Genomic DNA, 22,730 nt, shown 5'->3' with positions numbered 1-22,730 from the left:
GTATTCTATGTGTTATCTGACCAGTACTGTACACAGTATTGTATGTGTGGTCTGACCAGTACTGTACACAGTATTCTATGTGTGGTCTGACCAGTACTGTACACAGTATTCTATGTGTGGTCTGACCAGTACTGTACACAGTATTCTATGTGTGGTCTGACCAGTACTGTACACAGTATTCTATGTGTGGTCTGACTAGTGATTTGTACAGAGGTAGAATTATTTCCTTCTGTGCCCCTTTTATTGCACCCCATGATTTTATTTCTTTGGCAGCAGCTGCCCGACACTGGTCACTACAGTTAAATGAACTGTTAACTAAAACTAGGCCAACAAGGCCCAGGCCTAGGGCAACACTTTATCGGGGGCTCCTGGGGACAGGATTATGTTTTTTATTTAATTTATTTATTTATTTATTTTTTAATCTTTGTCGGCTGCCACTAACTTGGCTCAGACCATTCACTCAGACCTCCTTCTCGGAGAAGTACTACCCCGCACCCATGAGGCAGTAGCCACATGCCCATTGGCACCTGGGACTAACCTAAAACTCCCCTTTTAGGCCTAGGAGAACACAAAACCTAAATACACCACTGCCTGTCATCATCAGTGTATATTCTAGTCTGGGGTCTGGTTTATAGCCCCCCTCACCCAGACCGCAGAACAGACGGTATACTTACCCTTCTTTTTCCCAGCTCTTGTTGACTACTCTGTTTTGTATATTCCTTTCAGAATGATCTTATTGAAATGTATTATATTGTCTGAGTGGGACTTTCTGGAGCAGACTGTATATTTAATACATTTCCCATTAACTTTTTTTGTTGTTACAGTGTACGCTCTAATTTAGGGGTGACCCCCATTCTATGCACAGGGTGAGCAGAATACTGTCTTAAGAATTAGCTTTTTTGTCTTGAGGGCATAATAAAAGCCCCGGACCATGCAAAGACTAAAAGTAAAGGAAAGAAGTTATTTTGATGGGATGAATACTATTAAGTCAGATTTGTCGTAAAATAAAAGCAGAAAAAATACACGTATTATGGCAGAAAAGTGTGTTTTACACATGTATTTTAGAGGCTTTTTTATTTGCAGATGTTTTTCAAGCATATTTCATGTGTATTAGGGTAATTTTTAGTCCTCCCATTGATTGTAATGGAAGCATTAAGCGTAGGACCTTTTTATGTAGCCATTAAAAAATTGGCAGTTTTTAAAATTATTTTTTTGGTCTGACTTTGTTCTTTTGCCCATTTTTTTTATTTTTCATCCAAGATCAGTCGCAAATAAAGGACGTGCAGATTAATTTAACAGCCTTTAAAACAACAGCTACCATAATTTTTTTCCCTGGATAACAAGAGAACTGTCACGATGCCGGCTGGCAGGAGGTGGATCCTCTGTGCCAGAGAGGGATTGGCGTGGACCGTGCTAGTGGACCGGTTCTAAGTCACTACTGGTTTTCACCAGAGCCCGCCGCAAAGCGGGATGGTCTTGCTGCGGCGGTAGTGACCAGGTCGTATCCACTAGCAACGGCTCAACCTCTCTGACTGCTGAAGATAGGCGCGGTACAAGGGAGTAGACAGAAGCAAGGTCGGACGTAGCAGAAGGTCGGGGCAGGCAGCAAGGATCGTAGTCAGGGGCAACGGCAGGAGGTCTGGAACACAGGCTAGGAACACACAAGGAAACGCTTTCACTGGCACAATGGCAACAAGATCCGGCGAGGGAGTGCAGGGGAAGTGAGGTATAAATAGGGAGTGCACAGGTGAACACACTAATTAGAACCACTGCGCCAATCAGCGGCGCAGTGGCCCTTTAAATCGCAGAGACCCGGCGCGCGCGCGCCCTAGGGAGCGGGGCCGCGCGCGCCGGGACAGGACCGACGGAGAGCGAGTCAGGTACGGGAGCCGGGGTGCGCATCGCGAGCGGGCGCCACCCGAATCGCATCCCGGCTGGAGGCGGTATCGCAGCGCACCGGGTCAGTGGATCTGACCGGAGCGCTGCAGTAGCGAGAGTGTAGCGAGCGCTCCGGGGAGGAGCGGGGACCCGGAGCGCTCGGCGTAAGAGTACCCCCCCCCTTGGGTCTCCCCCTCTTCTTAGAGCCTGAGAACCTGAGGAGCAGACTTTTGTCTAGGATATTGTCCTCAGGTTCCCAGGATCTCTCTTCAGGACCACAACCCTCCCAATCAACTAAAAAAAAAGTTTTCCCTCTGACCTTCTTGGAGGCCAGTATCTCCTTTACGGAGAAGATGTCCGAGGAGCCGGAAACAGGAGTGGGAGAAACAAGTTTTGGAGAGAAACGGTTGATGATGAGTGGTTTAAGAAGAGAAACGTGAAAGGCATTAGGAATACGAAGAGAAGGAGGAAGAAGAAGTTTGTAAGAGACAGGATTAATCTGGCACAAAATTTTGAAAGGACCAAGATAGCGTGGTCCCAATTTGTAGCTAGGGACACGGAAGCGGACATATTTAGCGGAGAGCCATACCTTGTCTCCAGGAGAAAAAATGGGGGGAGCTCTTCTTTTTTTATCAGCAAACTTCTTCATGCGTGATGAAGCCTGTAAGAGAGAATTTGGGGTCTCTTTCCATATGGTGGAAAGATCACGAGATATTTCATCCACAGCGGGCAAACCAGAGGGCAAGGGAGTAGGGAGGGGGGGAAGAGGGTGACGGCCGTACACCACGAAAAATGGGGATTTGGAGGAAGATTCAGAGACTCTGAAGTTATACGAGAATTCGGCCCATGGTAGAAGATCTGCCCAGTCATCCTGGCGGGAGGAAACAAAATGCCGTAAAAATCACCCAAGACCTGGTTAATTCTTTCTACTTGCCCATTGGATTGAGGATGATATGCAGAAGAAAAGTTTAATTTAATCTTGAGTTGTTTACAGAGAGCCCTCCAGAATTTTGACACGAATTGGACGCCTCTATCCGAGACGATCTGCGTGGGCAACCCGTGAAGACGAAAAATGTGTACAAAAAATTGTTTTGCCAACTGAGGCGCTGAAGGAAGACCAGGAAGAGGGATGAAATGTGCCATTTTGGAGAATCGATCAACGACCACCCAAACAACAGTGTTGCCACGGGATGGGGGTAAGTCTGTAATAAAGTCCATACCAATCAGAGACCAAGGCTGTTCGGGGACAGGCAGAGGATGAAGAAGACCAGCGGGCTTCTGGCGAGGAGTCTTATCCCGGGCACAGACAGTGCAGGCTCGCACAAAATCCACGACATCCGTCTCCAGAGTCGGCCACCAATAGAAACGAGAGATGAGTTGCACGGATTTCTTGATGCCCGCATGACCTGCGAGATGGGAGGAGTGACCCCATTTGAGGATTCCGAGGCGTTGGCGTGGAGAGACGAAGGTCTTCCCTGGAGGAGTTTGCCTGATGGAGGCTGGAGAAGTGGAGATCAGGCAGTCAGGAGGAATGATGTGTTGCGGAGAGAGCTCTACTTCCGAGGCATCCGAGGAACGAGAGAGAGCATCGGCCCTAATGTTCTTATCGACAGGCCGAAAGTGAATTTCAAAATTAAATCGGGCAAAGAACAGAGACCACCTGGCCTGGCGAGGATTCAGCCGTTGGGCAGACTGGAGATAGGAGAGGTTCTTGTGATCGGTGTAAATAATAACTGGAAATCTTGATCCCTCCAGCAGATGCCTCCATTCCTCAAGTGCTAATTTAATGGCTAGAAGCTCTCGATCCCCGATGGAGTAGTTCCTCTCCGCCGGAGAGAAGGTCCTAGAAAAAAAACCACAAGTAACAGCATGCCCGGAAGAATTTTTTTGTAGAAGGACCGCTCCAGCTCCTACTGAGGAGGCATCAACCTCCAATAGGAAGGGTTTAGATGGGTCAGGTCTGGAGAGCACGGGAGCCGAAGAAAAGGCAGACTTGAGCTGTTTAAAGGCGTCTTCCGCTTGAGGAGGCCATGACTTAGGATTGGCATTCTTTTTGGTTAAAGCCACGATAGGAGCCACAATGGTGGAAAAATGTGGAATAAATTGTCTGTAATAATTGGCGAACCCCAAAAAACGTTGGATAGCACGGAGTCCGGAGGGGCGTGGCCAATCTAAGACGGCAGAGAGTTTGTCTGGATCCATTTGTAGTCCCTGGCCAGAGACCAAGTATCCTAGGAAAGGAAGAGATTGGCATTCAAACAGACATTTCTCCATTTTGGCATAAAGTTGATTGTCACGAAGTCTCTGAAGAACCATACGGACATGCTGGCGGTGTTCTTCTAGATTGGCAGAAAAAATCAGGATATCGTCCAGATATACAACAACACAGAAGTATAAGAGATCACGAAAAATTTCATTAACAAAGTCTTGGAAGACGGCAGGGGCGTTGCACAGGCCAAAGGGCATGACCAGATACTCAAAGTGTCCATCTCTAGTGTTAAATGCCGTTTTCCATTCATCCCCCTCTCTGATGCGGATGAGATTATAAGCACCTCTTAAGTCCAGTTTGGTAAAGATGTGGGCACCTTGGAGGCGATCAAAGAGTTCAGAGATGAGAGGTAGGGGGTAGCGGTTCTTTACCGTGATTTTATTAAGACCGCGGTAGTCAATGCAAGGACGTAGGGAGCCATCTTTTTTGGACACAAAGAAAAATCCGGCTCCGGCAGGAGAGGAGGATTTGCGGATAAAGCCCTTTTTTAAATTTTCCTGGATGTACTCAGACATAGCAAGAGTCTCTGGGGCAGAGAGAGGATAAATTCTGCCCAGGGGTGGAGTAGTGCCCGGGAGGAGGTCAATAGGACAGTCATAAGGCCTGTGAGGAGGTAGAGTCTCAGCTTGTTTTTTGCAAAAAACATCCGCAAAGTCCATATAGGCCTTAGGGAGACCGGTTACAGGGGGAACCACAGAGTCACGGCAAGGAGTACTGGGAACCGGTTTAAGGCAGTCCTTGAAACAAGAGGGGCCCCAACTCTTGATCTCCCCAGTGGACCAATCCAGGGTTGGGGAATGGAGTTGAAGCCAGGGTAGTCCAAGGAGAATTTCGGAAGTGCAATTGGGGAGGACCAAAAACTCAATTTTCTCGTGATGAGGTCCGATGCACATTAGGAGGGGCTCCGTGCGGAAACGTATGGTACAGTCCAATCTTTCATTGTTAACACAATTGATGTAGAGGGGTCTGGCGAGACTGGTCACCGGGATGTTGAACCTGTTGACGAGAGAGGCCAAAATAAAATTTCCTGCAGATCCAGAATCCAAGAAGGCCATAGTAGAGAAGGAGAAGGTAGAGGCAGATATCCGCACAGGCACAGTAAGACGTGGAGAAGCAGAGTTGACATCAAGGACTGTCTCACCTTTGTGCGGAGTCAGCGTACGTCTTTCCAGGCGGGGAGGACGGATAGGACAATCCTTCAGGAAGTGTTCGGTACCGGCACAGTACAGGCAGAGATTCTCCATGCGGCGTCGTGTCCTCTCTTGAGGTGTCAGGCGAGACCGGTCGACCTGCATAGCCTCCACGGCGGGAGGCACAGGAACGGATTGCAGGGGATCAGAGGAGAGAGGAGCCGGGGAGAAAAAACGCCTCGTGCGAACAAAGTCCATATCCTGGCGGAGCTCCTGACGCCTTTCGGAAAAACGCATGTCAATGCGAGTGGCTAGATGAATGAGTTCATGTAGGTTAGCAGGGATTTCTCGTGCGGCCAGAACATCTTTAATGTTGCTGGATAGGCCTTTTTTAAAGGTCGCGCAGAGGGCCTCATTATTCCAGGATAGTTCTGAAGCAAGAGTACGGAATTGTACGGCGTACTCGCCAACGGAAGAATTACCCTGGACCAGGTTCAACAGGGCAGTCTCTGCAGAAGAGGCTCGGGCAGGTTCCTCAAAGACACTTCGAATTTCCGAGAAGAAGGAGTGTACAGAGGCAGTGACGGGGTCATTGCGGTCCCAGAGCGGTGTGGCCCATGACAGAGCTTTTCCAGACAGAAGGCTGACTACGAAAGCCACCTTAGACCTTTCAGTAGGAAACTGGTCCGACATCATCTCCAAGTGCAGGGAACATTGGGAAAGAAAGCCACGGCAAAATTTAGAGTCCCCATCAAATTTATCCGGCAAGGATAGTCGTAGGCCTGAAGCGGCCACTCACTGCGGAGGAGGTGCAGGAGCTGGCGGAGGAGATGATTGCTGAAGCTGTGGTAGTAGCTGCTGTAGCATCACGGTCAGTTGAGACAGCTGGTGGCCTTGTTGCGCTATCTGTTGTGACTGCTGGGCGACCACCGTGGTGAGGTCGGCGACAATTGGCAGAGGAACTTCAGCGGGATCCATGGCCGGATCTACTGTCACGATGCCGGCTGGCAGGAGGTGGATCCTCTGTGCCAGAGAGGGATTGGCGTGGACCGTGCTAGTGGACCGGTTCTAAGTCACTACTGGTTTTCACCAGAGCCCGCCGCAAAGCGGGATGGTCTTGCTGCGGCGGTAGTGACCAGGTCGTATCCACTAGCAACGGCTCAACCTCTCTGACTGCTGAAGATAGGCGCGGTACAAGGGAGAAGACAGAAGCAAGGTCGGACGTAGCAGAAGGTCGGGGCAGGCAGCAAGGATCGTAGTCAGGGGCAACGGCAGGAGGTCTGGAACACAGGCTAGGAACACACAAGGAAACGCTTTCACTGGCACAATGGCAACAAGATCCGGCGAGGGAGTGCAGGGGAAGTGAGGTATAAATAGGGAGTGCACAGGTGAACACACTAATTAGAACCACTGCGCCAATCAGCGGCGCAGTGGCCCTTTAAATCGCAGAGACCCGGCGCGCGCGCGCCCTAGGGAGCGGGGCCGCGCGCGCCGGGACAGGACCGACGGAGAGCGAGTCAGGTACGGGAGCCGGGGTGCGCATCGCGAGCGGGCGCCACCCGCATCGCGAATCGCATCCCGGCTGGAGGCGGTATCGCAGCGCACCGGGTCAGTGGATCTGACCGGAGCGCTGCAGTAGCGAGAGTGTAGCGAGCGCTCCGGGGAGGAGCGGGGACCCGGAGCGCTCGGCGTAACAAGAACACATTATACACATTATTAAAAAATGCCCATTGATCTTTTTACCTCTAAAAAATGGCCAATTTTAGTGTGTGTGAATATGGCCTAATATACCCTAAAGACAAACAATGGACATGCCACATCTTTTCTTTTACATGCTGAAAGCACAACGAAAAAGTACACCTCTATCTAATGGTATGTACAGTATTTACTATTAAAATGAATGGTTTCTAGACGTAATACATGTGTCAGGAAATGCTGGGAGTTGTAGTTCCAAAATCGCTGGAGAGCCACAAATCAGACCACTGTTTTAGATTACCAGACTTGGTGGATGATGTCAATCGAAGTTGAATTCCATTAATCTGGTACCCAGTAATTTGGACAACACAATGAGCCAATATATGGCCAATATAATCCCAATGGTCATTGTAGCCGGGAATGATTTATGGTCCTAAATTGACTGAAATTTAAGCAGTAAAACCAATAACTGACCTCATTACCACGGTGATTCATTCCAATGGAGATTTGCTACATGATGTTTGAAATTCTGTGAGTTACTCGTCATTTGCTCCTTAGCAACACATTACCAACTGTCATTTGTGACAGTTGGTAATCTGTTGCTAAGGAGCAAATGACGAGCAACTCACAGAATTTCAAACGTCATGTAGCAAATCTCAATGTGGTAAGACGGAAATGAAGATTACTAATTCTAAAACGTATCAAGATAGCTTGTGTTCAGTCCTTCGTCATTTTTAGGATCTCTGCTTCTCTTGGGGAATTGGAGCATCCTTGTTTAGATCGAAAGGCTGGAAAACTATACAGAGTTTGTTGCAGTTCATTATTGTCTAGGCAAGTCCTCAAATAATTTAGGTGAAGTCCCAGGACACCAATAAAGCAGGATTTATACCAGGACAACCTTAGGCCTTTTTCACACAATGTCATTTTTCCAGCCGGACATTCCACAGGGCAGAAAAAGCCAGTGCTAGGACCGCTCAGAAATCTGCCGTCTTCATAGACGGCAATGCATTTCTGAGCAGATTTCACAGAAAGTGAAAGTCGGGAATTTTAATTTCCGCGACAGATGTTTCCACAGTGGAAATTCTGCCGTGTGAACAGTGCAGCAGAACCCCATTGAAAGCATTGAATTTCCGCAGGATTCTACTTGTAAATTCCGCCATGTGAATGGGGCTTTACCCTACCATCATACGCTAGTTGTAATATTGCTCTGATATCTCTCTTTCCATATATGTTTTCCTGCTCCCAAAAGGAAGCAGTAGGTGTTTGATCATGGGGGTGCATTCACACTGACCATGATATAAGCCAAGAAGGGCAGAAGGTCCAGGAGATATGCCGGTGTAATGTCTGAAAGGTAACTAGGAGACCATACCAAAGCATACCAAGTGGCGACGCGTTTCGGCAACAAATGCTCCCTTGAGATGACTTGAGAAAGGGAGCATTTGTTCCCGAAACGTGTCGCCACTCAATATAGCACTTTTTAGTTTATTTTATTAACTGGTGTCTCCGGTTAATTCCGCACCACCAATACGGCTGGGCGCCCCGAAAGACCTCTTTTTCTCCTTCTCTCTGCCCGGATGCTCCGGTAATTAAGTTGTTCCTGCATACAAAGATCCCCCTATAAGACGGATTGGGCCCGAGGCAGCCACTGTATCTACCCTATCAAGCACAAAAAGGTGTCAGGCTCTTAGTTCAACACCACCAGGTGAACAAGTCTCATTTATTGTGTTTCCCACGCACCTGTTACCCTGGGTAACTGCACTAGACAGCGCCTATTGTTGTCCGTTTTTGTTGTCTTTTATATACACCATAACACAGGTATAGCTACACCCTTCCTGGATAATATGTGTAGGGTGAGTTTTTACACAGCCTTCATATCAGTCTAGACCACCGAGTACCATTACTGTCTTTGTTTAAAATTCCTCCAAAAATGTATGTTTCTTTGACATTAACATTGATCTTTGAATAGAGAGACTTGAGGAACATGTACAACTTAATCACGTCAGTTCCTCTCTAAATTCTAATTTTGTTTCTGAAGGTTGCAATTTCCATATATTAACATTTTACCTGCCATTGATATATTTGTTATGAATTCCCTTTACTATATTATTCTACACTGATCAGCTATGGCATTAAAGGGATATTCCAGCTTTATACATCTTATCCCCTATCCAAAGTATAGGGGATAAGATGTATGATTTCAGGGGTCCCGCAGCTGGGGGCCCCGGAGATCTCGGTGCAGCCCCTGGCATTCCCGCCCCCTCCCATAGACATGAATTGACGGTGTGACATCACTAGGGGGCGTGGGCGTGACCTCACAGCCCCCTCTCGGAGGCAGCACCCGGCACAGAATGGGACCCCTGCAATCATACATCTTATGCCCTATCCTTTGGATAGGGCATAAGATGTATAAATCCAGAATACCCCTTTAAAACCACTGACGGGTAGAGTAAATAAAGTCAATAATATTGCTCAAGTGCTGTTATGTATTACACCCTGTTCCAAATTATTATGCAAATTCTATTTAAGTGTCACAAAGATTAAATATTTTGTTTTTCAGTTTAATTCATGGATAGCATTGTGTCTCAGGGTTCTTTTAATCACTGAAAACAATCTCGGACACCTGTGATAATTAGATTGCCAGTTGAGCCCAATTTAAGGAAAAACTACTAAAGGTGGGTGTTCCACATTATTAAGCAGACACCATTTTCAAGAAATATGGGGATCTTTCTGCTGCCGAAAAGAGTGAAATTGTTCACTGCCTTTGATGAGGTATGAAAACATTAGACATTTCACGAAAACTTAAGCGTGATCATCGCAATGAGGTGACCAGTACAGAATCACGTGTTCTTCTGTACTCCTGCCCATCCTGTGTGGCAGATGCTGCTCAATGTCCGTCACGGGTCCCCTCTCCTCAGAACTCTCTATCATTTACAGTATTATGCAAAGCTATGCAATGGTTAATGTATTGTATTTTCTATGCACTGTTACCTTAAGAAATCTACTGTTGCTAAGGACCTGGTTGTTAAGGGGAGTATACAGTGGTCAACAGGTGACTTATCTACCCAATGGGATCTCTCTAAATTGTCCCCTTGTATACTGTAGCTAGAGTTCAGAGTTTAGCTGAGGTACAGTTTGGTGAGGAGTAAAGTCTGTCTGTGAGGTGGATCTGAAAGGAGGCCTGAGGTCTAAGTTCAGTAACCACGTTTCAACTACCAGTACAAAACCCACTACTGAGGTGAAAGTCAAAGCCTTGCGGTAAGCCTACAGTCTTGGGGATATTATACAAGTCAAGCCAGCAAGTTAGTCAAGTCCAAGTCTCTAAAGTATAGCTTGGGCTGCATCAGTCATGTATAGAACAATCATTTATAAGTCCCGGCAAGCCGATAAGCTTCCCTAAGTTCACCCTGCAACTCCATGACGCTGATCTGAGCTGTAACGGATTGTACCATCTTTCCAACCACAGTAAAGCAAGCCAGTTAACCTTACGCTTGCGTCTGAGTGATTATTTGCCCCGTGCCCGGCACAGGTGAAGCTGGCCTACCTCGGGTGGTGTATAGGTCAACCATGCCTTGGTATCACGTTAAGGTTAATTACACACATTACCCTGTCCGACACCACAACACTATTAAGAGATATGTGGATGATTCGGAGCACAGACGGGTTCATGCAGAGAAAGGCACATTGAGGAAGATTTCTGCCAGATCCATGCATCGGATCAAGAGAGCAGCTGCTAAAATAGCATTACATAGCAGCAAACAGATATTTGAAGCTGCTGGTGCCTCTGGAGTCCCACGGACATCAAGGTGTAGAGTCCTCCAGAGTTTTTCAACTGTGCATAAACCTTCTATTCGGCCACCACTAACCAATGCTCACAAGCAGAAACAGCTGCATTGGGCAGAAAAATACATGAAGACTAATTTTCAAACAGTCCTGTTTACAGATGAGTGCTGTGCAACCCTGAATGGTCCAGATGGATAGAGTAGTGGATGGTTGGTGGATGGCCACCCTGTTCCAACAAGGCTGCAACATCAGCAAGGCCATGGTGGAGTCATGTTTTGGGCCAGAATCAAGGGAAGAGAGCTGACCTGCCCCTTTAGGGCCCCAAAGGTGTAAAGAGGACCTCTGCAAAGTATGTGGAGTTTGCAGTTTAAGATCATCTTCATGCATGACAATACACCATCTCATGCTGCAAGAAATACCTCTGCATCAATGGCTGCTATGGGGATAAAAAGGAGAGAAAGTCATGGTGTGGCCTCCATCTTCAATTGACCTCAATCCTATTGAGAACCTTTGGAGCATCCTCAAGCTAAAGATCTATGAGGGTGGGAGGCAGTTTACATCCAAACAGCAGCTCTGGGAGGCTATTCTGACATCTTGCAAACAAATTCAAGCAGAAACTGTCTAAAAACTCACAAGTTCAATGGATGCAAGACTGCTATTAAATAAGGGGTCCTATGTTAAAATGTAACGTGACCTGTTAAAATGTTTAAAAAGTTAAAATGTTGTTAAACGTTTGATTGAAATAGCTTTTGATTTCAGTAAATATGCTACAAACACAACAAATGACAATATTCAGTTCTTTACATCCTATAAATAATTTGCGTAATAATTTGGAACAGTGCATTGTACGTTTTTTACTCCTCAAATGACTGGGTGTCACGATTCCGGCTGGCAGGAGGTGGATCCTCTGTGCCAGAGAGGGATTGGCGTGGACCGTGCTAGTGGACCGGTTCTAAATCACTACTGGTGTTCACCAGAGCCCGCCGCAAAGCGGGATGGTCTTGCTGCGGCGGTAGTGACCAGGTCGTATCCACTAGCAACGGCTCAACCTCTCTGACTGCTGAAGATAGGCGCGGTACAAGGGAGTAGACAAAGCAAGGTCGGACGTAGCAGAAGGTCGGGGCAGGCAGCAAGAATCGTAGTCAATAAGGCAAGCAGGAGGTCAAGTACACGGTATGGATAATCACAGTAACGCTTTCACTAGGCTCTAAGGCAACAAGATCCGGCAGGGGAGTGCAGGGGCAGAGGTAAGATATAGTCTGGGAGCAGGTGGAAGCCAATTAAGCTAATTGGGCCAGGCACCAATCATTGGTGCACTGGCCCTTTAAGTCTCAGGGAGCTGGCGCGCGCGCGCCCTAGAGAGCGGAGCCGCGCGCGCCAGCACATGACAGCAGGGGACGGGAACGGGTAAGTGACCTGGGATGCGATTCGCGAGCGGGCGCGTCCCGCTGTGCGAATCGCATCCCCGACGGCCATGACAGTGCAGCGCTCCCGGTCAGCGGGACCGACCGGGGCGCTGCGGAGAGAGAGACGCCGTAAGCGCTCCGGGGAGGAGCGGGGACCCGGAGCGCTAGGCGTAACAGTACCCCCCCCCTTAGGTCTCCCCTTCTCTTTGTCCGGTAACTGCCTCCCCTGGGATGAGGACACCGGGAACGAATGGAGGGATTCCTCAACGGCAGGCAGTACAGCAGGAGTGGGAATGGGGAGGGAGGGCAGAGGGCGAGGCCTGGCACGGGGCAGTGTGACACCAGGACGGGGGCCATGAGGAGGCACCGAGGCTTGCCTGACTGGACTGGGAGGGGGGGAGAGGCACTTCTTATGGCAGGACGGCAGACCGGTTACAGGGGGAACCACAGGGTCACGGCAGGGAGTACTGGGAACCGGTTTAAGGCAGTCCTTGAAACAAGCGGAACCCCAGCTCTTGATCTCCCCTGTGGACCAATCCAGGGTTGGGGAATGGTGTTGAAGCCAGGGTAGTCCAAGGAGAATTTCGGAAGTGCAATTGGAGAGGACCAAAAACTCAATTTTTTCGTGATGAGGTCCGATGCACATTAGGAGGGGCTCCGTGCGGTAACGCACGGTGCAATCCAACCTGACTCCGTTGACCGCGGAAATGTAGAGTGGCTTGACGAGACGGGTCACCGGGATGCGGAATTTATTCACCAAGGACTCACGAATAAAATTCCCAGAGGCACCAGAGTCCAGGCAGGCCACGGCTGAGAGGGAGGAGTTGGCTGAAGGGAAAATCCGCACGGGCACCGTGAGACGTGGAGAAGCCGACTTAGACTCAAGAGACGCCACACCCACGAGAGCTGGGTGCGAGAGTGCGTTTCCCAGACGTGGAGGACGGATAGGGCAATCCACCAAAAAATGTTCGGTACTGGCACAGTACAGACAAAGATTAGCTTCCCTACGGCGATTCCTCTCCTCCTGGGTCAGGCGAGACCGATCCACTTGCATGGCCTCCTCGGCGGGAGGCCTAGGCGTAGATTGCAACGGAGACTGTGGGAGAGGTGCCCAGAGATCTAAGTCTTTTTCCTGGCGGAGCTCTTGATGTCTCTCAGAAAAACGCATGTCAATGCGAGTGGCTAGATGAATGAGTTCATGCAGGTTAGCAGGAATTTCTCGTGCGGCCAGAACATCTTTAATGTTGCTGGATAGGCCTTTTTTAAAGGTCGCGCAGAGGGCCTCATTATTCCAGGATAGTTCAGAAGCAAGAGTACGGAATTGTATGGCGTACTCGCCAACGGAAGAATTACCCTGGACCAGGTTCAGCAGGGCAGTCTCAGCAGAAGAGGCTCGGGCAGGTTCCTCAAAGACACTTCGAATTTCCGAGAAGAAGGAGTGTACAGAGGCAGTGACGGGGTCATCGCGGTCCCAGAGCGGTGTGGCCCATGAGAGGGCTTTTCCAGACAGAAGGCTGACTACGAAAGCCACCTTAGACCTTTCAGTAGGAAACTGGTCCGACATCATCTCCAAGTGCAGGGAACATTGCGAAAGAAAGCCACGGCAAAACTTAGAGTCCCCATCAAATTTGTCCGGCAGGGACAAGCGGAGGCTAGGAGTGGCCACTCGCTGCGGAAGGGGTGCAGGAGCTGGCGGAGGAGATGGTTGCTGCTGTAGCAGAAGTTGCGACTGAAGTTGTTGCACTATGGTGGACACTTCCGACAGCTGGTGGGTTAGATGGGCGATCTGTCGGGCTTGCTGGGCGACCACCGTGGTGAGATCAGAGATAGAAGGCAAGGGAACCTCAGCGGGATCCATGGCCGGATCTACTGTCACGATTCCGGCTGGCAGGAGGTGGATCCTCTGTGCCAGAGAGGGATTGGCGTGGACCGTGCTAGTGGACCGGTTCTAAGTCACTACTGGTGTTCACCAGAGCCCGCCGCAAAGCGGGATGGTCTTGCTGCGGCGGTAGTGACCAGGTCGTATCCACTAGCAACGGCTCAACCTCTCTGACTGCTGAAGATAGGCGCGGTACAAGGGAGTAGACAAAGCAAGGTCGGACGTAGCAGAAGGTCGGGGCAGGCAGCAAGAATCGTAGTCAATAAGGCAAGCAGGAGGTCAAGTACACGGTATGGATAATCACAGTAACGCTTTCACTAGGCTCTAAGGCAACAAGATCCGGCAGGGGAGTGCAGGGGCAGAGGTAAGATATAGTCTGGGAGCAGGTGTAAGCCAATTAAGCTAATTGGGCCAGGCACCAATCATTGGTGCACTGGCCCTTTAAGTCTCAGGGAGCTGGCGCGCGCGCGCCCTAGAGAGCGGAGCCGCGCGCGCCAGCACATGACAGCAGGGGACGGGAACGGGTAAGTGACCTGGGATGCGATTCGCGAGCGGGCGCGTCCCGCTGTGCGAATCGCATCCCCGACGGCCATGACAGTGCAGCGCTCCCGGTCAGCGGGACCGACCGGGGCGCTGCGGAGAGAGAGACGCCGTAAGCGCTCCGGGGAGGAGCGGGGACCCGGAGCGCTAGGCGTAACACTGGGCTGTCAATCTGCAGGGGTTTACATTGTTTCGCAAGGATAGAATGAACAGAAAAGGTGGTGGAGTCTGTGTGTATGTAAGAAGTGGTATGAAAGTCAGTGTGAACGATGCCATAGTGTGTGATGATTCTGAGGATGTGGAATCATTGTGGGTAGAATTACAAAAGGAGGGAAATACTGAAAAAATAATAAAATAAAATAATCTACAGACCCCCCAATATCACTGAAGAGATAGAAGGTCGGCTGCATAAACAAATAGAGAGGGCCGCCCGGGCAGGTACAGTGGTAATAATGGGAGATTTTAACTATCCAGATATAGATTGGGGTCCGTGGTTGGCTAAAACTACAAAGGGGCGACAATTCCTAAATTTATTGCAGGATAATTTTATGGGCCAGTTTGTGGAGGACCCAACAAGAAGTGATGCCTTGTTGGATCTGATCATTTCCAACAACGCAGAGCTGGTTGGTAATGTAACTGTGAGGGAAAACCTTGGTAATAGTGACCATAATATAGTTACTTTTGACTTAAAATGTAGAAAACAAAGACAGGCGGGGAAGGCAAAAGCATCTAACTTTAAAAAGGCAAATTTCCCTGGGCTGAGAACTGCACTACAGGACATAGACTGGGGGGAGGTGTTCTCAAATACTGATACAGAAGGTAAATGGGACATCTTTAAATCAACTCTAAATAACTATACATCTAAATATATACCAAAGGGGAACAAATATAAACGCTTAAAACTAAATCCTACATGGCTGACAAATGATGTTAAAAGAGCAATAAACAACAACAAAAAATAGCCTTCAAAAAATACAAATCTGATGGGTCAGCTATAACATTTAAACAGTACAAGGAGCTTAATAAAATCTGTAAAAATGTAATAAAAACAGCAAAAATTCAAAATGAGAGACAGGTGGCCAAAGAAAGCAAAACTAATCCTAAATATCTTTTTAGATATATAAATGCAAAAAAAAAACAAGGACATTTAGGACCCCTTAATAATGATAATGGGGAGGTTGTCAAGGGCGATCAAGAGAAGGCGGAGCTACTGAATGGGTTCTTTAGTTCTGTATATACTAAGGAAGAAGGAGCTGACATTGGCCAGGTCAGTGCTGGTAACACATCATGTACAGGTCAGTGCTGGTAACACATCATGTAATGTACTGAACTGGCTTAATGTAGAGATGGTACAAGGTAAGTTAAGTAATTTAAATGTAAGCAAATCTCCAGGGCCAGATGGATTGCACCCAGGAGTTCTCAGAGAGGTAAGTTCAGTAATATCTGTACCCCTGTTCATGATATTTAGAGATTCACTGGTGTCTGGTATTGTGCCAAGGGACTGGCGCAAGGCGAATGTGGTGTCAATCTTCAAAAAGAGCTCTAGGTCTTCCCCAGGAAACTATAGACCGGTAAGTCTAACGTGCATTGTGGATAAATTGTTTAAAGGACTTATAAGGGATTACATACAGGAATACATAGGGGATAATTGTATTATAAGTGATAGCCAGCATGGGTTTACTAAGGATAGAAGTTGTCAAACCAATCTAATTTGCTTTTATGAAGAGGTGAGTAGAAGCCTTGACAGAGGAATGGCTGTGGATATAGTGTTTCTGGATTTTGCTAAAGCGTTTGATACTGTCCCTCATAGACGTCTGACAGGTAAGTTAAGGTCTTTGGGTTTGGAAATTTTAGTTTGTAACTGGATTGAACACTGGCTCATGGATCGTACCCAGAGAGTGGTGGTCAATGATTCGTACTCTGATTGGTCCCCGGTTATTAGTGGTGTACCCCAAGGTTCAGTACTGGGCCTGCTGTTGTTTAATTTATTTATCAATGATATAGAGGATGGTATTAACAGCTCTGTTTCTATCTTTGCAGATGACACCAAGCTTTGTAGCACAGTACAGTCTATAGAGGATGTGTATAGGTTACAAGATGATTTGGATAGACTAAGTGTCTGGGCATCCACTTGGTAAATGAGATTCAATGTGGATAAATGTAAAGTTATGCATCTGGGTACTAATAACCTGCATGCGTCGTATGTCTTAGGGGGGATTAAACTGGCAGAGTCACTGGTAGAGAAGGATCTGGGTGACTTGTAGATCACAGTCTACAGAATAGCATGCAATGTCAGGCTGCTGCTTCCAAAGCCGGCAGGATATTGTCATGTATCAAAAGAGGCATGGACTCAAGGGACAGGGACATAATACTCCCCCTTTATAAAGCATTGGTACGGCCTCACCTGGAATATGCTGTTCAGTTTTGGTCACCTGTCCATAAAAGGGACACTGCGGAGTTGGAAAGGGTGCAGAGACGCGCGACTAAACTAATATGGGGCATGGAACATCTTAGCTATGAGGAGCGATTAAAGGAGTTACAATTGTTTAGTCTTGAGAAGAGACGTTTAAGGGGGGATATGATAAACGTATATAAGTATATTAATGGCCCATACAAAAAATATGGAGAAAAACTGTTCGAGGTCAAACCCCCCCAAAGGACGAGGGGGCACTTCCTCCATCTGGAGAGGAAAAAGTTTAGTCTCAAGGGGCGACACGCCTTCTTTACCATGAGAACTGTGAACTTATGGAACAGTCTACCTCAGGAACTGGTCACAGCAGGAAAAATTAACAGCTTTAAAACAGGACTAGATACATTCCTGGAACAAAACAACATTAATGCTTATGAAGAAATATAAAATCCCATCCCTTCCCCAATATCGTGCCACACCCCTACCCTTCAATTCCCTGGTTGAACTTGATGGACGTATGCCTTTTTTCAACCGTACTAACTATGTAACTATGTTTAAAAAAAATCCCGTTATCATTAGGAGGTTTGTTCAATAAAATTTGAATTGTACTCTTAATAGTTGATAACATGAGAATTATGCTGACTGTTATTTACAGCAATTATTTAGGTAAATGGGAAAAATATCATTTGCATAATAATTTGGAACAGGGTGTAGACAGCAAGTGACCATTCATTTGTTGGAAGCTTAAAGGGGTACTCCGGTGAAAAACTTTTTTTTTTTTTTTAAATCAATTGGTGCCAGAAACTTAAACAGATTTGTAAAATACTTCTATTGAAAAATCTTAATCCTTCCTGTACTTATTAGCTGCTGAATTCTACAGTGGAAATTCTTTTCCATTTGAAACGCAGAGCTCTCTGCTGACATGACGAGCACAGTGCTCTCAGCTGACATCTCTGTCCATTTTAGGAACTGTCCAGAGTAAAAGGAAATCCCCATAGCAAACATATGCTGTTCTGGACAGTTCCTAAAATGGACAGAGATGTCAGCAGAGAGCACTGTGCCCATGATGTCAGCAGACAGCTCTGTGTTTCAAAAAGAAAAGAATTTCCGCTGAAGTATTCAGCACCTAATAAGTACAGGAAGGATTAAGATTTTTTAATAGAAGTAATTTACAAATCTGTTTAACTTTCTGGCACCAGTTGATTTAAAAAAAAAAAAAAAGAAAAGGTTTTCACCGGAGTACCCCTTAAACAAATAAACAAGCATAAGGATCCCAGTGACTTTGGCAAGGGCTAAATTTTGATGGCTAGTTAACTGGATCAGGGTGTCTCTGAAACAACAGGTCTTGGGGGTGTTCCAGTTATAATAAAAGGAGTCCAGGGTAAAGTCATGACAAGGTCATGAGCTTCCAAGGCTCGTTGATACATGTGGGGAATTACATCTTATGTGTGATTCCCAAAGGATGAGGGTGCTTCAGGCCTATAGTGGCTGCATGTATAAAGCTACTTGCAAAGGCAGAACCAATGGGACCTATAGCAAAGGAAGGACTAGGTAGGGGTATCCACTGGGCTGGACTACTTGATGCGACAAACTAACGTCTGGGCATCTCCTTCTGGATTCAAATCTAGTGGTGTCTCAGAGTAACTCAAGGAAACGTAAGTGAGAGAGGGAATCTACGCATATTGTACCATGGCACTCAACCCCGTGAAGACCCCTGAAGCATGCACTTACACAATCAATAATAGCTAGTGCAGCAGTACAGTTTTTCCAAAAACAAAGTTTCCTAAGTACCATGAGGAACAAGCCAGGACAAAAACTCCATAAGCCTCTGATTCAGCACGTGTTACAAGGAAAGTCTAGAACAAAGTCTTAATCACCAGTCAAGTCCATTCCTTATTCCCCAGTCTCAAGTCCTTAGGGGTACTCCGCTGTTCAGCGCTTGGAACAAAATGTTCCAAACGCTTAGAGCCGGGAGCTCGTAATGTCGTAGCGCTTCCCCCTCATGACATCACACCCCACCCCCTCAATGCTGTCACGCCCCCTCTCATAGACTTGCATTGAGGGGGTGAGGCATGATGTCATGGGGGGTGGGGCTGTGACATCATGAGCTCCCTGGTCGGAACAGTTTGTTAAAAATGCTGAGCAGCGGAGTACCCCTATAAAGTGCAGTGGATAACAAGCCAGGCCAGAAACGTCATATGTCTGAGTTTAACGTGTACCACCAAGGATAAGGAACAAGCTTATATCTCAGAACTAGAACACAAATAGAGAAACACAGCCGCACATCCACCATTTGTATTTTGATCTATTTGCTTCTCAGCATAATAAAAAAAAACTAACAGGTTGTTATTAAACATTTTGATCAAAAAGTACAAGCCCACTCGCCACGTCAAGGCCACCTAGTCAGAGTGGGTCCCTAAACGAACACTGGCGTAGCGCCGGGCGGTGACCACTGCCTCCGAGACACCATGACCACAGGGTGAACGACCCAGTGGCCAGGCCCCACTGCTGCTCGACCAAGCCCCTAGCTCCGGGCCACACCACCCCACAGACAAAGCATCACAGAAACAATGGCCGCCACAGAGAACCACACCAGTAGGGTTGCCACCCTGCCGGTATTTTACCGGTACAGCCGGTATTTTCATCTACATTCCGGGCTGTGCCGGTAAGTTTGGATGAAAAATACCGGCCATGCAATGGCCGGTATTTTTCATTCACTGACAGGGGCGGACGGAGCAGCATCCCCAGAAGAGGACTGCTTTCATGACCGGCCGTACAATGCCCAGGTCTGACACCAGCAGCCTGTGACAGGGAGAGCTCCGTGCGATGACAGGAAGAGACTGTACAGTGCTGGGGAGGGGGCGTGCACCTCCTGTCTCCTGTCTCCTGTCTCCCCCTCCCCCTCCCCCTCCTTCCCTCTGCCCCGTGCAGTCTTACAACCCTCCATAGGCAGAGCAGGGAGGGGAGAGGCCGTGTATTCTGTCTCCATCTGCAGCGCAGGGCGGGTGAGTGTCTGTGTGTATATGTGTGTGTGTATATATGTGTCTGTGTATACATGTGTCTGTGTGTATATATGTGTCTCTGTGTATATATGTGTCTGTGTATATATATGTGTCTGTGTATATATATGTGTCTGTATATATGTGTCTGTGTATATATATGTGTCTGTGTATGTGTCTCTATGTGTCTGTGTATATATGTGTGTGTGTGTGTGTGTGTGTGTGTAGGGGGGGGGGGGGGGGGGGGGTAAACTGCCTAATCTGGGGGACAACTATGCTGCCTAATCTGGGGGACAACTATGCTGCCTAATCTGGGGGACAACTATGCTGCCTAATCTGGGGGACAACTATGCTGCCTAATCTGGGGGACAACTATGCTGCCTAATCTGGGGGACAAGTATGCTGCCTAATCTGGGGGACAACTATACTGCCTAATCTGGGGGACAACTGGGGTACAACTATGCTCCTAATCTGGGGGACAACTGGGGTACAACTATGCTCCTAATCTGGGGGACAACTGGGGTACAACTATGCTCCTAATCTGGGGGACAACTATGCTCCTAATCTGGGGGACAACTATGCTCCTAATCTGGGGGACAACTATGCTTCCTAATCTGGGGGACAACTATGCTCCTAATCTGGGGGACAACTATGCTGCCTAATCTGGGGGACAACTATGCTCCTAACCTGGGGGACAACTATGCTCCTAATCTGGGGGACAACTATGCTGCCTAATCTGGGGGACAACTATGCTCCTAATCTGGGGGACAACTATGCTCCTAATCTGGGGGACAACTATGCTCCTAATCTGGGGGACAACTATGCTGCCTGATCTGGGGAAAAACTACCCGACCCTCCACAATATTTTTAGTTTCTCATGTGGCCCCATGGGATAAATAATTGCCCCCCCCATTCCTCCTCATCCCCGGACATTACTTAACCTGGAGCCGCCCGGGGAAAGGAGAAAGTGAAGACAAGATACTGGTGAGACCTCTCTGCAAAATTGTGTATTTAATGCAGTGTTTCCCAACCAGGGTGCCTCCAGCTGTTGCAAAACTATTACTCCCAGCATGCCCAGACAGCCTTTGGCTGTCCGGGCATGCTGGGAGTTGTAGTTTTGCAATAGCTGGAGGCACCCTGGTTGGGAAACACTGATTTAATGTTTTAATGTATGAAACTATCTGCTGCGCTCTGTATCTAATCCTGTCATGTGCGATACTGTCTGCTGAGCCTGTGTATCTAATTCTGTCATGTGGTATATGAGCCTGTGTATCTAATCCTGTCATGTGCGATACTGCCTGATGAGCCTGTGTATCTAATCCTGTCATGTGCGATACTGTCTGCTGAGCCTGTGTATCTAATCCTGTCATGTGTGATACTGTGAGCTGAGCCTGTGCATCTAATCCTGTCATGTGTGATACTGTCTGCTGAGCCTGTGCATCTAAATCTGTCATGTGTGATACTGTCTGCTGAGCCTGTGTATCTAATCCTGTTATGTGTGATACTGTCTGCTGAGCCTGTGCATCTAATCCTGTCATGTGTGATACTGTCTGATTAGCCTGTTTATCTGACGTTGCGCAGGGGGACGTCACTCGTCATCAGAGAGAGCCAGCGTTGCTGTCGCGCACCACCACTTCCGCCGCCGCTGGCATAAATAGGGTTTTGGTAGGTATTCTCTAAATGTAATTTTTTTTGTGCGATATAGGAAAATTCCCCCCACATATATATTGTATCCCTCCAATCCCCTATGCCATTTCTTAAACCCCCCTCCCATCCCCCATGCCATTTCTTAAACCCCTGATCCCTCAGCCCCTGTGCAATCTGGCCCCTCCCCTTTTGTAGCTCCACCCCCACATAGCCACACCCATGACCGGTATTTTTCTGAGGGAAAGGTGGCAACCCTACACACCAGTTATATCTCAGAAGGACTACAAGTCCCATACTACTCTCAAGTATTCTCAATTCTGCACCAAAGTATTATTTTCCTGTATCGTTATTGCATTCTGAAGTAAAGAACAAGTTGTTCTCTATAAACCCTGGCTTTAGAGGCATTTTTTTCCCGGGGCCTTAGCGTGGATTTCAGCTTTATTGAAGTAGTGTTTAGTGAGAACATTCATCTAACTAAAGGGTTACACCCCTCCTGTCATGTGACACTACAACCCTCATCATCCATCATTCACTATAATCCCAACCTTACTACTGGACTCACACACTTGACAATTTGCCAGCTAAGTATCCATCCCCATCCTGTCTACCACATATCAACATTCACAACTTTATTGTAAATCCATAATGCAAGACACTATTGCTGTCAGATACCACAGTTGTTGACAAGAATGGCGCCTTGCGTATGGATCTACAATAAAGCTGTGAATTGAAATTCACAGGAACAAAGGGGAAGATTTATCAAAACCTGTGCCGAGGAAAAGTTGCCCAGTTGCCCATGGCAACCAATCAGATTTCCTCTTTCATTTTTAACAAGGCCTCTGCAAAATGAAAGAAGAGATCTGATTGGTTGCTATGGGCAACTGGGCAACTTTTCCTCTGCACAGGTTTTGATAAATCTCCCCCAAAATGCTGGACTTTTGTCTGTTCATGCACAATTGTTTGTTTTACAGCTCAAAAAATGTCCCAAATTGTCCTTTTTTTATACGGAGTTCAATTGAATTGTTTCTGCCCACAAGTATTAATCATACGGCTATGATCATTACAGCTATAAAATTAAAGGGGTACTCTGGTGGAAA

At 47.5% G+C, this 22,730-nt stretch overlaps 1 protein-coding gene across 4 annotated transcripts in view; it reads right to left on the bottom strand.

The window, feature by feature from the left end:
• The window catches only part of CLEC11A (C-type lectin domain containing 11A), a 54,223-nt gene extending 31,804 nt beyond the window's left edge, over positions 1 to 22,419 (bottom strand). Inside the window, exon 1 of one of the 4 annotated variants that reach the window (XM_056544149.1) lies at positions 22,400 to 22,419. The gene's annotated coding sequence lies outside the window, so the exon portion shown is untranslated. Of the gene's footprint in view, positions 1 to 7,446; positions 7,469 to 22,195; positions 22,235 to 22,399 lie in introns of those variants that run through there. The other 3 variants (XM_056544147.1, XM_056544148.1, XM_056544150.1) reach the window with 3 other exon arrangements.
• Positions 22,420 to 22,730: the final 311 nt, after the last annotated feature.

The sequence above is a fragment of the Hyla sarda genome, chromosome 10 (assembly GCF_029499605.1).
Source record: "Hyla sarda isolate aHylSar1 chromosome 10, aHylSar1.hap1, whole genome shotgun sequence".
NCBI lineage: Eukaryota > Metazoa > Chordata > Amphibia > Anura > Hylidae > Hyla > Hyla sarda.
Note: the sequence above shows the minus strand (reverse complement) of the source record. Positions and strands in the feature narration are given on the sequence as shown.